Consider the following 18,098-nt stretch of genomic DNA (forward strand, 5'->3'; position numbering starts at 1 on the left):
TTTATCTCTCTAATACTAAATATGCTATTTTCTTATAGTTTGAATACCTAAAATGATATCATTCACTTCACTTTTTTCAATCACTTAAAGTCACATTTTCTTTCTCTCTCTTTCTCTAAAATTTTAGGAAGTAAAAAATTAAAACAAAAAAATACACTATGAAATTCTTAAACATGGAATAAAATTTAAAATTATAAATTTAATTATCAAAATAAATATTAGCTAAATTTAATTTGTTTCTAGTTCAATGATTTTTAATATTAAATATTATGATTAATTGAAAATTAAGAATTTAGTTTTAATTTAACAAATTTAATTTTTTAATATTAAAAAATCAAATCACAATCAAAATGAATTTTTTGCTACAAATTATTTTTATAATTAAATTTATAATTTTGATTTTTATAATTAATATATTTAAAAATTTCATATTATTTTTTATTTAAATTTTTTACTTCCTAAAATTTTTAGAGAAAGAAGTTATGACATAAATTGATTGAAAAAAAGAAGTGAATAAGCCTATCATTTTAGATACTCAAATTATAAGAAAATATCATATTTAGAATTTAGTACTAGAGACAAAGATAAATAAAATATCAAATCTAGTACCTAGACATGAACGTTTAAAAATGTCCTTCAAGATAAATAAAATATCAAATCTAGTACCTAGATATCAAAAATGTGATTGTGCCTTAGGTTCAGGGACTACCCACGATATTTTTAAAATTCAGGGACCATTTGCGTAGTTCACTTTAAAAATAATTAATAATTTATTACATAATTAAAATATAATAATAAATAATTATTATATTATTTATAAATTAATAATTAATCAATAAAGTCGTAGTAAAGTAATTAGAAATCACATTCTTTAAAATCCTTTTGCTTGACAACTTTATTTTCCCATCAACTAAATATGGCCATTTAGTTTTTATTACGATAGAAGAACAACACAAATATTATTTGTATAAATATTAAATATACAATTACTTGAAGCTCCGATTTAACTAGAGATTTGAGCATATATTGTTAACTGTGAGTATCAATAAACAAAAAAGATTGATTCTGTTTATGACGAGTTGAAGAGTCTTTAATTTGTGATATTAAGCCCAAAGTATTAGCAGCTTTGGTAAGATAAAATCCTATGAAAATAGATATTAGTAGCATTAAATCAGGCTCTGCTACCTTGTTAGATTTACTACATTATTTTATTGAAATACTCCGTATTTATCAGTTACAAAAAAGGAAAATTTGGTAATAGATTTCAGTTATAAAAGGAAATTCCGTGATAGATTCTCAACCAGTGAAGGTTCTGGAGTTCACTTTTCAGCAACTAATTGAATCACTCTAGAAAATATCGGAAAACTAATTAAAAATTTCGTTAAAAAGAAAACGTATTGAAAATTAAAGAAAATGTAAAATAGATACTCCGTATATACACGCAAATCCTTCAAAATCTCAAAAATTATTAGCTTCCGTATTTAAATAAAATAATAAGGGTGGGCAAAGCAATCAGAGGACTTTGAAGATCAAGAAAAATCCACATGAGAATTCGGATTGATAACTTCATCAGTTTGCTAAGCCCGCCATAGCACAAACGTTTAAGAAATAAGAAGATTGTGTTTTGGTAAAACAAAACAGAATCTGAAAAGTCTAAAAACAAAATTCCAACAAATTGTTCTACCAAATCTGATTGTTACCTTCTCGGAGTTTCTTCGCAGATTTTTATCTTACATCTTCAAAGGGCCGATTGTGCTTATCAAAAACAAAAAAACTTTACGGCTAGGGTTATTGTGATAAGTGATAAGTGATAAGTGGGAACAATTCTCTTTTGGGTAATGCATGTTAATGGAATTCCATTTTAATGAAGAAGTTTAGTTGTATTCCGACTCAGGGAGTGACGCACAACAGTTATGCGTCGTTATTAATGAACGACGCACAACCCTTATGCGTCTTTGGTTAATGACGCACAAGGGTTATGCGTCGTTCAAAGACGCATAAGAATTATGCGTCTTACCCTAGTGACGCATAACCCTTATACGTCACACTGGTAAGCATTTCCGCCTGTCACCCGGGTGACCCAGGTTCGATCCCCGGCAACGGCGAAATTTTTTAAGTTATTAGTATTTGATAAAAATGAGTTATTCTAAACATTTATTTTTGGCAAATAGATATTACTCTTATAAAAAAATTATGCGCCTTTGCCGGGGATCGAACCCGGGTCACCCGGGTGACAAGCGGAAATGCTTACCAGTGTGACGCATAAGGGTTATGCGTCACTAGGGTAAGACGCATAATTCTTATGCGTCTTTGAACGACGCATAACCCTTGTGCGTCATTAACCAAAGACGCATAAGGGTTGTGCGTCGTTCATTACTAACGACGCATAATTGTTGTGCGTCACTCCCTGAGTCGGAATACATCTAAACCTCTTCATTAAAATGGAATTCCATTACTAGACTACAACAAAAGTAGAAAGAGCTCGTAATAAGTGAGAGCTGCCTGTGTGTCTTATAGAGATGAAAGCAAGCAGGTGTAGCCTAGGGTTCTACGTTGTTGGTATAATGGGCTTAATTTTGTGGCCTAAGCCCACTAAAAAGCATATGGTTTGTTTGCAAGCGATTCAAAGTTCCATTTGGGAAAAAAGCTTAATAACTTGGCAGGCCGGAATAACAAATTCTATAACTAGCTTCTTACCCAACATATGAATTTATTTAGTTGTAGGTAAACTGAAAATCCAATCATTAATTCATCATAACTAACTTAAGTACCTCTTAGCCAACAAATTTCTATTTTCAGAGGATATTATATTTTGCTATTTATTTTTTTAAACAAAACAAATTAAAATTAAATATAAAATGTGTGTTAAAAGTGATAAGGGGACTATAATCCACCAATCGTGGAGGCTCTAAATGCTCTACGATCTTATGCTCAAATATAAGATATTTGACCTTATTGTGCCATGCATCACCACTCTATAAATAGGCCAAATATCATACACCCTATAATTTACTCTTTGTGAAAATATATGTATACTCTCTCTATCCGTCGTTAGGAATTCCATTTTTTGGTGGCACAGATTTGAAGAAATGTTAAGAAAAGTGAGTGGAAAATAAGTTAGTGAAATATGAGTCTCACTTGTATATATTAGTTTTAAATGAAATGTGAGTGGAATGAGCGAGCTAGTGGAATGCGAGACCCTATTACTATTTATGGTAAAAGTAAACTGAGACTCCTATTTATGAACGAACTAAAATAGAAAGATGAGATTCTTATTCGCGGACGGAAAAAGTATTATTGTGCATTTGTGCTCCATATAGTAGACTATTACCATATATATATATATATATATATCTTAGGGAATTGGAGTACTTGATAATATTATTCCATATAAGCGGAGTGCCCCACTGCTGACGTTTTTTGAGTAGTAGTATATCGTTCTTCGGATTTTTAGAACGTATAATAATTCTAATTGGAAACCACATACTATGACGAATCTAATAAACAATTTTCATTTCTTGGTTAAAATAATCAACTTTCCAATTTTAAAATTGACTACTAATTTCTTCTTTTACTCATTAGTTTTCCCCTATGGCTTTAATTTGTCCATGCTTTCTTCCTTATGTGACTAATATGCATATTTATCCTATATATGAGTATGAAATAAAGAGAGATCCTATACGGTGTCGTATGGACAGTTGTTACCTCAATTTTGAAGAACTAATTAAATTGCGGAATTATATCGTATTCTTGTTTACTGCTAAATGCTCAAAATATTCTTCGAATGGGCCCCATTTTGGTGAGCCTATTATAATTAAGAATAAATCTATATTAACAAAGATTGTGTATACAATATACCCCTATAATTTTTGACCGCTTTTTATTTAAACTGGTTTTTTTATTAATTATTACATCTTTACTAAACTACCCTTTTGTTATATTTGTAAATTCAAATTACTATCAAATTACATGGAGTATTTATAGAAACATGGATGATCACTACAAAATAAATGTACTTCAATTTATTTTGGTAAATATCATAAATTGAGGTAATCCAAAAGTTGATAGCCGATTTTGATAGTGTTGCATTATATAGTTAGCATAGTCATTTTATTCCATCTGCTTTGTGTTCTTTGCACTCAAACAACAATAAAATAGATCGCAAATATAATTATTTTATAATCTTAAATTAATTTCTTATAGAAATTTAAAGTTAATTTCTTATAGAAATTTATGATTAATACAAAAATTATAAATTGATTCGAATAATTATTATTATTAATTTTTTTAAAAAATAATTTGGTTTAGAATTTAGAAATTTATAATAAAATAATTAGATGCAAATGATTACGATTATTTAAAATTTTAAAAATTATTTAACAATAAAATAATAGGATGTGAATGAATATGGTTATTTCGTTTGATGATAACACTAATAAATTAAGTATACATGCATACAATTGTTTTTATAACTTAAAAAAATTTAAAATATAATTGGATGTGAAATACTATTATTATTTCGTTGGAAAAAATCACTAAAAAATTAAGTATATACGCACAAAGTAGTTTTTATAACTTAGAATTTTAAGAATTACTTATTTATTAACAAAATAATTAGATGTGAAGCACTAACATTATTTCGTTTGATGATAACAGTATACATGCTTGTAGTCGTTTTTATAACTTTGTATTTTAAAAATTATCTAATACTAATAAATAATTCTGTGTGAATGACTATGATTATTTCGTTTGATGGTAACAGTAAGAAAATAAGTATATATGCATATAGTTATTTTTATAAAAATATAAAAATAATTTAATAATAAAATAATTAGATTCAAATCACTATGATTATTTCATTTGAAGATCGTAACACTAAGAAATTAAGTAGTTGTTTTTATAACTTGTAATTTTAAAAATAGTTTAATAATAGTATAATTGGATATGAATCACTATTATTATTTCGTTTAATGATCATAACACTATAAAAAACCTAAAATATCCAAATTGCATGAATTACATAAGGTATGAAATTATATACCATCAATGCAGTTAAAAACGCTTCCATTTGTTTAGTCAAGTTTCAAATATAAATGACCCTTTATGTTTTAAATTATACTATATAAATGAAATTATATATAATCACTGCAATAATACACTTTCATTTGTTTAAGAAAATATGAAAAATTGAATTTCTTGACTACTAAAAATTTTATTTAACTTGTACTATTATCGAAATGATATCATCAAATTTGAATTCCCATTTGATGACTATTATTATTTCATTTGATGATAGCACTAACAAATTAAGTATATAAGCATGTTGTGTTTCTTTAACTTATAATTTTAAGAATTATTTAATAATAAAATAATTGGATGTGAATGACTATAATTATTTCGTTTGAAGATAGCACTAACAAATTAGGAATATATGCACTAAGAAATTAGAAATATATGATATAGTCATTTTTGTATAATTACATATTTAAAAATTATTCAATAATAAAATCATTGGATTTGAAATACTAATATGATTTCATTGGATAATATATGATATAGTCATTTTATACAATTTAAAAACTTTAATAAAATATTAATAATAAAATAATTGGATGTGAATGACTATGATTATTTCATTGGAAACGAAATACTAATACAATTTCTTTGGATGATAACACGAGGAAATCAAGTATATATGCATGTAGTCGTTTTTAAAACTTAGAATTTCATAATTATTCGATAAAATAAAATAATTGGATGTGAAGGACTATGATTATTTTATTTGATGATGATAACATTAAGAAATTAGAAATATATTTAATTTAAAATTTTAAAAGTTATTTAATAATAAAATAAGTATATGTGAAATACTAATACGATTTCTTTGGATGATATCACGTAAAAATAAGTATATTTGCATAAGTTGAAACTTTAAAAACTATAATAATAAAATAATTAGATGTGAATGATTGGGTGTAATGCCACTTATAAATTCAGTATGTATACATGTAGTGATTTTTTAATTTAAAAAATTAAAGGTTATTTATTAATAAAATAATTAGGTGTGAATGACTATGATTATTTCATTTGATGATAACATGAATAAGTTAAGTATATATGCATATAGTCAAATATAAAAATTTATAATAAAATATATGCATGGAGTATTTGACAATAAAGTAATTAGATGTGAAATACTATTATTATTTATTTGCAAGATAACAACAAGAAGTCAAGTATACATGCATGTAGTCGTTTTCATAAATTTAAATTTTATAAAGTAATAATAATTAAATAATTAGATGTGAATGACTTTGATTATTTCATTTCATGATAACACTATGAAATTAAGTATATATGCATGTAGTCGTTTTTAAAATTTGAAAATTTAAAATTATTCAATAATAAGATTGTTGGATGCCTATAATTATACTTTTTTTATATGATAACACTAAAACATTAAGTATATATGCACGTAGCCATTGTTATAACATAAAAATTTTGAAATTTTGAAATATAAAATAATTGGACACTGATGACTTTAAAAAGTTCACTATTTTGTCAATTCGAATGCTTTTATTAAATTTTTAAAAAGTTATTCTATGATATCTTACTAAAATATTGTAATGAAGAAATATACTCTTATGAATCAAACTTCATGTGCCCTATCCTTCTCTCATACATTTTACTGCAATTGCTCATTGAAACATTCAATGATAATTTATTTTGTAGAAGAAATAGTCATTCTTGTTAATGGAAGAAGAAATAATGCATTGATTAAGAAGTGTAATAAATCATTTCCTAAAACGTATAGTAGTTGATTATGGAATGCTTAATTTTCCTAAATGATCATAAAAGGGTAATAATGTGATATCCTAAATGAATTAATCATTATAAGTTTGTTGTAAATGTAAAATACCTAAAATATCCTTGATTGTATATACCAATCTTTGTTAATTTATCATCACTCATTAAGGGCTCGTTTTGTAGCGTGGATTGGATATAGCATGATAATTAACTTGGGATTAAATTTTCAGGATGAAAGATGGATAACATCTTGATAAGGTTTTTGTGAATTTTTTTTGTAGAATAGATATTGCTTAGGATTATTTCATAGATAAAACATGAAATGACAAATATACCCTCATTGCATATATAAATAAACAATTAGATGTGCAATTCACCTTACCGGTTCAATTATTTGCAACTCTACTTGCAAGTTTTAATTCTAATAATTATTCATCCATCTCTAATTAGAAGTTTAATTATAATAATTATTCATCCATCTCTAATTACAAGTTTAATTATAATAACTTTTTATTATCAGTTCTACTGGAATTCAAAGTAGCGACCATATTCCGTCTTAGTTAGTAATGGAAAAAAATCGAAAAAAATTCAGAATAATCAAGCATTAATTCAGAAAGAAATAAAAAGTTGGGTGAACATATTGTGGTGTTCTTTGCTTTTACAGTTTAACAAATTACAAATTAGAGAAGGCAAAGTGATGCATCACAAATTTGGAAACGAGAACCACTTTTACAGCTCTCGGATCAGCGAACAAATCTACAGAAAATTTAGGGAGGCTCAAGATCTTAGAAGAGCTCATCACTGCCTCCAATTTGTGTAAAATTGTGCGGCAACAATGAATTTATAGAACACAAAGCTCAAGTCCAAAACAAATCATCTATCAATATCAGTGGAGTAAATGATGATTGAACAAATCTATTGAAACAATTTATAGAAAATCAAGGCTCGGATTTGGATTACCAACATCATCACCTCCTCAGATTTGCAAAAATTGAAGGAGATGACAGATGTAAGTGTGTCGGCGGCCGTGGAGAAAGGCGGCCACGCGCCAGCAACCACTACCACCGGAAACCTGCACTACAGTCGCCGGCCATTTTCGGCACAAAGGAGAGAGACGCATCGAATCTATTGACAGAGAGAGAGAGGGAGGTAAGTGTATAGGCGGCGTGGAGAGGGCGGTCGTGCGCCGGCGACCACTACCACTGAACACTTGCACAACCATCGCGGGCCAAAGTACCGTGTTGAGAGAGTGGACTTCGTTGAGGGGGTAACAGAAAAGGAGAGAGAGAGGAGGTAAAAGAAAGGGCCTGGAGGGGAAATGTTGTTGAAACAGTGCATAAACCCACAAATTTTTTGGGATTAATTAACCAAGCCCAATAGTGAAAAATAGAACTATTCATGAGGGCCTGGCGGGCCGCCGCCTTTTTTTTCGGGCCTTGAGTTGTATTTATCCAAGCTACAAAACAGACGATTAACAATGATAATAAACCTTTTCCATGTTTATCCCATCTATAAAACAGGCCCTAATTAAATACGTGATTAAATAAGCAACTTAACAAGATTCACTGTTTTAGATTGCTTTTCTAAATTAAATAAGAAATTGAATTGCAATTATTAACACTCCAAAATCAAGAAAAGCTGAGCTGCTCTGTCCCTTTCTGGGCAGCTGCAATGTAACAACCTTCCATTAAATCAATTTAACATTAAAAAAAGAAGAAGAAGAAGAAATACACCAACGTTATTGACTAAAAAAACGAGTCCCATTTGCCAATTTGCCATGATAATATAATGTACTAATGTCTAATGATTTTGTCGTCCATTCAACTAAGTTTGCTTTCTTGGTAAAAACATAAGTGACAATGCCGACTAAATCTATCTATTTGATTTAATGTAAATCATTACAATTCCCGAATATAATCTTAAAAAAATGTCCAATATAAGCATGTTTTTCATGTTCATTTTCAGCTTGTCATTCTAGACAAGACCAAATTTAAGGATCCCTTATGTAGATATTAAAATTCAAGAAATATCTAAAAGTATTATCAAATCCACAAAAGCAAAATAAAAGTGTTGATAAATATTGATAACTGCATAGAACTCTGCTTCTGTTTTATCTCTCACTCAGAGTCATACAGCCAATCCCAATTCGAACATTCTTCCATTGCGGCACCAAAATCGAAACGATGACGATCAAAACCCAGAAAAAGCCCAGAACCCAATCGAAGAAATCCAAGACAGAATCTGTCTCCGTCACCATCGCCGATGAGAAAACGCCTCTATTGATCAGCAACAAGGCGGAGAGCAGCAGCTTCTCCCACCAAGAAGCAAACGGAGCCTCCTTCACCGGAGCAGTTTTCAACTTGTCCACCACCATAATCGGCGCCGGAATCATGGCTTTGCCGGCCACCATGAAGGTCCTCGGCCTCGCCCTCGGGATCGCAGCTATCGCGTTTGTCGCTGTCCTCACGGAGATCTCCATATCCATGCTTCTCCGCTTCAGCAAAGCCGGCGCCGTCGCCTCCTACGGCGGCGTCATGGGGAACGCGTTCGGCGCCGCCGGCCGGAAATCGCTGCAGGTCTGCGTCGTCATCTGCAACATCGGTGTGCTAATCGTCTACATGATTATAATCGGTATGTTGTTTTGATTTTAAAATTTTTCTTTGTTGAGAAATTAAAAATTGAATGGTGAAGGGGATGTGATATCCGGTTCGTCGCCGAGCGGAATTCATCACCCCGGTCTGATGGAGAGCTGGTTCGGCCAGCAGTGGTGGACCGGCCGGCTCTTCGTGCTTGTTGTGACCACGCTTGGGGTTTTCACTCCATTAGCATTTCTCAAGCGCATTGGTGAGTTGTTCAATTTGGCATTTGATGATATTGTCCGTATTAGACAAAGTTGGGCTCATCTACGGAATTATTCAAGTCCTTTTTTGGAAATTTGTTGCAGATTCTCTGCGGCACACCTCAGCGGTTGCTGTTTTTCTAGCAGTGTTGTTCCTGGTAATAACAGCAGGCATCGTGGTGGTGAAATGGATGCAAGGAGGCGTGGAGTGGCCGCGCCTCCTCCCTGATATCTCCAGCTTCAATTCCAATTCCATCTGGAGTCTCTTCACCGTCGTCCCTGTCCTCGTCACAGCCTACGTCTGCCATTTCAACGGTACAATTCTTCCAAGAATGGATGAATTTAGTTAGATTGGTGTGTGAATTAATCAAGTATTAGGTTCTTGCAGTACACAGCATTGAAAACGAGCTAGATGATCCTTCCTTGATCAAACCAGTGGTTCGAACATCACTGTTGCTCTGCTCAGTCATTTACATGATGACCAGCTTCTTCGGCTTCCTCTTGTTCGGTGATGCCACGCTGGATGACGTGCTCTAACTTTGACACGGATCTCGGCATCCCTTTCAGCTCCCAGCTCAATGATGGTGTTCGTCTCAGCTACGCTCTCCATCTCATGCTAGTTTTCCCGGTCATTTTCTACCCTCTCCGCCTCAACTTAGACGGCCTTATCTTCTCCTCCATCCCTCTCACGGCCGACAACCTGCGCTTCACCTCTCTCACGATCGCCCTCATGTCCGTCATCTTTTTGGGGGCCAATTTCATTCCCAGCATTTGGGACGCCTTTCAGTTCACTGGTGCAACCACTGCTGTGTGCATCGGCTTTATCTTTCCTGCTGCTGTCGTTTTAAGGTAGCATCTCTGGCCTCTGCTGCAGTTGGTTTTCTATTGTTCTGTTTCGTGCTGACCTTTTTTTTGGTACTGTGGTGTTGGTTTTCAGGGACGTACATGGCATCACGACGTGGAAACAGAAGACTTTGGCTGTGTTCATGGTTGCTTTGGCGGTGTTTGCTAGTCTTGTGGCGATTTACAGCGATGCCTACGCTATCTTTAAGAGAAACTCAACGCCTTCAAACGAATAGTCTCACAGAGGGAGGGAGCTTCTGGAGGAGATGGCGCGCTCGTCCCTTTTGATGATGGGTGAGTAAATGTGTGATATTTGGGTTTGGCACCATGGATATTAGGATTGATTCAAGTATTCAGGCATCAATTCTGCGTGGTAATATGTTAAAATTGGAAACAAGGTAGATTTATTATCTAGATATATCTGCAGCAGGTGTTTTTATCCAACACTGTGTAGCATTCTTCAACTGTAATATATCATTATAAGAGAAGAAAGGTTTGTATGTACATTACTTTCCATCCACTGTAACACTCTTTGAGTAAATGTTTCCATCAAATTTTCAAACCAGACAGTTTTCTTTCTCTCTTTCTTTCATTTTGAAGCTCTTTCTATACTAGAAAAACTCGACCAGATTGTGCAGTTGTTGCAAGATAGTACGATGTTAGTAACTGGTGTCTGAGTACCGAGTCCTGGGTAGACTTGCCCACGGTTCGAAAACCGGCGGTTCCGGTTCGGAACCGCCGGTTCCGGTTTTGGCGGAAGCGGAACCGGAACCGGACCGTGAGGCTATTTCACGGTTCCGGTTCCGGTTCGAAAACCGGGCGGTTCCGGTTCCGGTTCGGAACCGCCGGTTTTCCGGCGGTTTTGGCGGTTCCGGTTTTTGAACCGGCAGTTTCGCCGGTTCAATTATTATTATTATTATTTTTTTTAAATTTGAAATTTGGCTTTATACAACAAATCGGAACAAGACAATGCATAATTCAAGCACAAATAAGACGAATAAGGAGAAAATGAAATAAATTTTATTGATTTTGAGTTGTAACGGACAACGATACATTACAATTTACAATACATAAGTATACAATACAACAACATACAACAATGTAATATAATTTACAAGTGTCGTCGGCTCGTCGCCTCGTCGGACTCGGAAGGTAAATTAAAAAAAAATGAAATGGGGGGGAAAAAGGAAAAATTGAAAAGGGCTTGAGATCAACTTAAACTTTCAAAGTTAAACTTTTCAAATTTAAGTTGAGTTGCCTACGTATCCACAATTTTATTGAGGAATCAAAGCCCACGTAGTTCTCTTACCTTGGGATCAACCCTTTTTTCTTGCAAAATGTTGCCCATTTTCTAAGCAAACACATATCAGCACGCTATATACACATTGCTGCATTTCTAATAGGGGCAATTTGATCTTCCAAAGCAATCAATGCATCTCGAACACACATAGTCAGAATATTATTCAAGCATCTAGCATGGAAATAGGGGGGAAAAAAATTTGAAAAGGGCTTGAGCTCAACTTAAACTTTCGAAGTTAAACTTTTCAAATTTAAGTTGAGGTGCCTACGTATCCACAATTTTATTGAGGAATCAAAGCCCACGTAGTTCTCTTACCTTGCTTACCTTTTTGGTCGGCAGTGCTCGCCGTTCACCGCCCCCGTCGACTCATTGCTAATGTTGAGTGCTATCGCTTCTGACCTCGTCATCGCCATCGGAAGAAAATTCTTCACCATCACTCTCTACACGGAAGTCGAAATCCGGCTCTTGTGCTCTCATGTCCGCCTTTGCCCAATCGTCAAGTAACATAGTGGCTTCCATGTTCTTGGCGGAGAGATTGCTCCTTTTGTCGTCTAGGACACAACCGCCGACACTAAAAGCTTGTTCAACGGCGACGGTGGAAGCGGGAACGACGAATATCTCCTTAGCCATGATGGAGAGTATCGGAAACTCTTTGTCATGTGTTCCCCACCAATTAAGGACGTCAATTTGTTGAGTAGGAGGACCTGCATCTTGAAAAATAGAGCGCGATTCCAAATATATATCTAATTCACTAGTCGCTCTAGTCCTATTGGTTGTAGTACCGTATAGATCTTGCAATTGTGATACTACGTCGGGATCGATCATGACATTGGAAAAATCCCCTCCACCAAAATCAAATGTAGAAGGACTAGGAGGAGCACGTACCTGGTGAGCGGTGTTATACCGCATTTCATATTCCGCGTAGAGAGAACGAAGTGCACTATCTAACCTATGTTTGATTTCATCAACATCCGGAATACTTAGTTCGAAGCATTCTCCTCTTGTCAAGCCCATTTCGCGGAGTTGAGAAAAATCCAAAGCGTGCAAACAACCATAGTACATGTCTAAAATTTTATAAACACCATGCAACTTCCACTTTGGATCCAAGCATTTTGCAATCAAAAACACATTTGGAATACGTGAAAAATATTTTAACCATTTTTCAACCATGTAAAACAAAATAGCCTTCAACTCAACGAATTGAGTATTTTTCACACAAGTTTTAAAACCAATTGCCACATACATGCAATGCTCCAAAACGCGCACAGAAGTAGGATAATAAACACCGGATAACTCAACAGTGGCATTTTTGAAAGCGCGGAATAATCGAAATAAATCCATGCTGTGGTCCCAACAAGCGGGTATCAAAATCAAATCAGAAGGAACATGAGGACAACTTCTAAAAAAATCACATAAATACTCAATGTGGTTCAAAGTCGACTCCAACATATCATATGTCGAGTTCCACCGAGTTGAAACATCCAAACGAAAGTTGGTGTACCTGCATTGCTTACCATGACAATATCTCTTCCAAGCTCTACCAATAGGAGCTTTGTTATGAATCAACTTCACAGCAGTTCTAATAGGATCAACATACTTTTGCCACAAATCGATGGCATCTTGAACACACAAATTCAAAATATGGGCAATACATCGCACATGGAAATATTTACCATCAATAACAGGAGAACATGCACTGATTAAATCATCTATGCTAGCAGTGTTAGCGCTAGCATTGTCAAAACCAATAGAAAAAATTTTATTGATCAATTGAAATTCATTCAAAACTTGAATGATCAATTGAGCAATTGCTTGTGCAGTGTGTGGTGCGGGAAATTCCCGAAATGCAATCAAACGTTTGTTTAAAGTCCAACTGTGATCAACGAAATGCACCGTGATGCCCATATACGAATTTTTACAAAAACAATCAGTCCACACATCAGAACAAATAGAAACTTTATGCCCTAAGTTAATAATAAACGTACCTAATTGCGCATTCTTTTCCATGCATTGTCGAACAACGGCTCGCGTCATTGAAGTTCGACTCAATTTTCTTGCAGCGGCATTATATACTTGCCGCATACTCGACTCAAAAGCATCGTTATCAAAAGCATTGAATGGAAAATGTTTCATAACGGCAAATCTAGACATCACATTAAGAGCATTTTTGTGATCATATTTCAAAAGAGTATTGCTACACATACCTGATGTTTGGGATGAACCCGTCGTCCCACTTCCGACTCCATGTTGAAAGTTGAGTTGAGTTTGGGTTGGAGCGATACCAAACTCGACCGGATGCGCTTTCTCCAGGTGACGGGTAAATGTACCGTACCCTCCACCCTTTCGGAATGTGTATACGTTTTCGCAATAGTTGCAATACACATTATAAGTGTTTGGATCGTTACTATCTTGTACCCTCTTGAAATGTTTCACGAAGATGTTTGAGGTTAAAGACCTTTCAGCTGGTCTAGGAGGTTGAGGAGGTTGTCCACGTCCACGACCACGACCACGCCGACTCCTTGGTGGTGGTGGGGGTGGCATTTCTTGAACCTCTTCTACCTCCTCCCCCTCCTCCTCGTCGTCATCATCATCATCGTCTTCATCAACATTCACAGGGGTTGGACTTTGTTGGGAATAGGCACCGCGACCGGGAGCACCACTACCGGTACCAACATAAGCATCGCCTTGGTATTGAGAGCGAGAGAGAGCAATAGCATGTGCCACATCTTGCTCTTCTCGAGCCTACAAAATAATATTTGTATTGTAAATACAAAATAAAATTATGAACAATAATGAAATGTAATTCAAAATTAATGAAATTAGTAGATAATAAATATTAACCTGCCACTCATCCATGTTCATTTGAGAAATTTCATCAATAACGGATCTCCGAGATGGCCTCTTGGCCTTTCACTTTCCCTTATCAACACGACCTTCTCGGGATGAAGACATATTGGAATGGTATGTAGAAATGTAGAAATATGGAATAATATATTTTTTTTTGTTTTAGTAATTGAGAAAGAAAGACAACTTATAGAACTACGGGAACAAGTATAACTGTATAACAATGCGTAATAAGAGTAGCACTTGCGTAATTAAATGGAAGCACAATAGCACAAATGAGAAATTGGAGACAAAGAGAGAGAATTGGGAGATTGAAGAGAGAAACTCTTATTAACACAAGAGTGGGGTGAATGTAAATGAGGATAGAGGGGGGTATTTATAGAAAAAAATGAGGGGGAAAATGGAAGAATTCGAATTTGAAATTTAAAAAAAAAAAAAATTTGAAATTTCACAAAACCGGCGGTTTTGGCGGAAAACCGCCGGAACCGCCGGTTTCCGGGCCAAAACCGCCGGTTTCCGAAATAAAACCGCCGGTTCGGTCAACGAACCGTCTGCAAAAGCTGCTCCATTGTCGCCTCGTGCTCCGCGCCGCCTCGAAAGCCACTAAACCGGCGGTTAACCGCCGGTTAACCGCCGAAAAACCGGCGGTTCCGACCGGTTTGGAAGATCAGCACCGGCCCCCATCCCTCTGCCTCGATTTAAGCGCCGGAACCGGCGGTTCCACGGTTAACCGCCGGTTCCGAACCGTCCCGAACCGTCGGTTCGGTGACGGTTCCGGTTCGAAATATCTTGAACTTGAACCGGACCGCGAACCGAATTGCGACGGTTCCGGTTCGGGAATATTGCGCCGGTTCCGGTTCCGGAACCGGAACCGGTGGGCATGTCTAGTCCTGGGAGAGAGAAAAATACTAGTACATACGAATAAATGAAAATGATACTACTAGGAAGTAGAAGTGTAGAACACACCACAAAAATCGACACTAGTAATCAGGAAATAGAAACTCTCGCCCGCAGGGGCGTAGCGCAGTTGGCAACGGAGGGGCAGATCTTGCTGCAATGAGCCTGGGTTCGAATCCCACTGCTGTCGTGTAGTTGCTTCCATCTCTCAGGCACAAGTGTGAGGCCTTGGGAGATGGGCTTCTGGCAGCCAGTGGGTTAGTGCTTCCCCCTTAACGGGCTACTGCGTACCCAGATTGAACCCCCTCACATGATATCGGACCGGAGTGTGGGGGCCGCCAATGCGGCGGAATCGCCTCTTTGCTGCAAGGAAATAGAAACTCTGATCGCATGCGTTAGATTAAAAATACAGCTAGATTGGAGTGGAGTATTACCGGGCTTTGCCCGCTTCATTTAACGAAAAAAAGATTCACTCATTTAAGAGTAGTGACCAGAATCTCAAACCTGATGGCCATTCATTCACTATGGTGATTGCACGTAGCACTGCAACCTCAACAACTTCATTCACAATTTAAATCTACAATCGTGTGTTTCCCGTTTGGTACTCTGAAATTCTTGATTTGAATTTGAAATTTCTAACCCTCCGACTAAATTCAGATTTCAAATCCTCTCAGTTCTACTATTTATATTATCTAATTACAGAACATATATGCCATTCTAAACAGTACTAAAACTAGGTAATTTCCAAACACACGCAACACATGCACACATAACTCAAAATATATAGAATGCACAAAATTACATAATGTAGGAGTATAAATATAACTAAAAATCGGTGTTAATTTTTTATTAACCAAAAAATTTGAAATCATGATACAATTATTTAATTTTATTTTGAAATTGAATAAAGTATGATAACAACTAATCAATTCCATAAAATCACAATGACAACAATTCCATCTCAATTATACCATACACAAGCCTAATCAATTTAACTTTCTAATGGACATCTTTATTGTAATTCTATTTTTCAACGTATCTATACATAGGGGTATGATTCGTTGTTAACTTTTCTTAAGTTGCTAACTCATCAATGTACTGTATTAAAAATGTCAGCGCGATGATAATGAAATGTCAACATAAATTTAAGTTGATATTTTAATATATTGGGTTGACATTAATATTTGAATACCAACATAGTTTATTAAAATGTCAACACAAATATGTGTTGACATTTTTAATATACTACATTGATGAGTTAACAATTTAGCAATTTAAGAAAAGTTAGCAATTGATCAAGCCTCTATCTTCACATTTGTATATATTTGTTATTTCAAAAAAATATAATTACATGAATATATTATTTCTAAAAATTATTGTATATAATAAAAATTAATATAATCATCACAAAAATAAAAAAAAAACGAAATTGAAATATTTTAATATACTAATTTAAATTGCTACAACACAAATTTTAATTTTAATTAATAAAATACACAAAGCATGTTAAATTAAATACGAAATGAAAATACGCATAAAACTTAATTTAACTGAATCAGACTTGTCATTTAAAATAAAGTAGAAAAAGGGTAAAAAAAAGGAAAAAGAAAATGAATGCGATAGAGATGGATGGAAAAGAAGATTAAGGGGGCGTTTGTTTGGTATGATAGCCCTAGATATGGGCTGCTATCTAGGTTCTATCTAGTATTTGATTGGTATGATATAACTACACGAGGACCCGGTATAAACTCCATGACCCGGAAAAATTTAAGATAGCTAACTGCCATTTTCATATACGCCTAACCAGGCTAAAGGCTGTGATTGAAGTTATGTTGTCGATCCAGATTGTGTTCTACACATCTGTTGTCTAAAACACCCCTCCCCTTCCTCCCTCTCCTTCTGTTTCATACTGATTTGTGACGAAAAATTGCACCGGCGTCAAAGTTCACATCCGCCGCCGAATTGAAATCCTGTAATTCGACACAGCTTGTTTGACAATCTGGGAAGCTCGATTAACTACACGGTTCTCCATGGCTAGAGAAGAGGGCGTTCCTAAGGTACACAAATTTCAGCCCTCAGCCACAATCAAGTCTTTATAATTTCGTCTAATTGTACCTAAATAGGAAAATTGAAATTGGGTACACAATTAGACATCATTTGAAATTGGGTACAAATTTTCCAAATTGCGATGGGTGGCTGAATTTGTGAATTGCTGGAGTCACAGTCTGTGTTTAAGTTTGTTATTTCGTCAAGCGAAGCCCCAGTCTGAGTTTAAGTTTGTTATTTTTTACGGAATTTGAATACAGTTTTTTTAAAATATGATGGGTGGATGAATTTGTGAATTCCTGGAGTCAATTGCATTATACGTGGTGAGTGAATGAGTTCATTGATGGAATCTGATTTTAGGACCTACTTCCCAATTTGGCTGAATCAGTCAAGGGTTTTAGTTCATTGATTACCTTGTAGTTGATTGGCTGTTGTTTTTGGTTTTGTGCTGAATTTCATTGAGTTTACACTGACTTGGGTATTGACACTTTATTATCAATTTGCTTCTTTCAAATTCTGTAA

General features: G+C 34.6%; 1 non-coding gene and 1 pseudogene across 1 annotated transcript; one reads left to right on the top strand and one right to left on the bottom strand.

The window, feature by feature from the left end:
* Window positions 1-1,507: 1,507 nt before the first annotated feature.
* LOC121773117 lies at window positions 1,508-1,579 on the bottom strand. Its single transcript, XR_006044689.1, has one exon. It is a non-coding gene; the product is annotated as a small nucleolar RNA R160 (small nucleolar RNA).
* A 7,213-nt stretch (window positions 1,580-8,792) lies between these two features.
* LOC121772768 lies at window positions 8,793-11,068 on the top strand (annotated as a pseudogene).
* Window positions 11,069-18,098: the final 7,030 nt, after the last annotated feature.

This window comes from Salvia splendens, chromosome 16 (assembly GCF_004379255.2).
Source record: "Salvia splendens isolate huo1 chromosome 16, SspV2, whole genome shotgun sequence".
Classification (NCBI taxonomy): domain Eukaryota; kingdom Viridiplantae; phylum Streptophyta; class Magnoliopsida; order Lamiales; family Lamiaceae; genus Salvia; species Salvia splendens.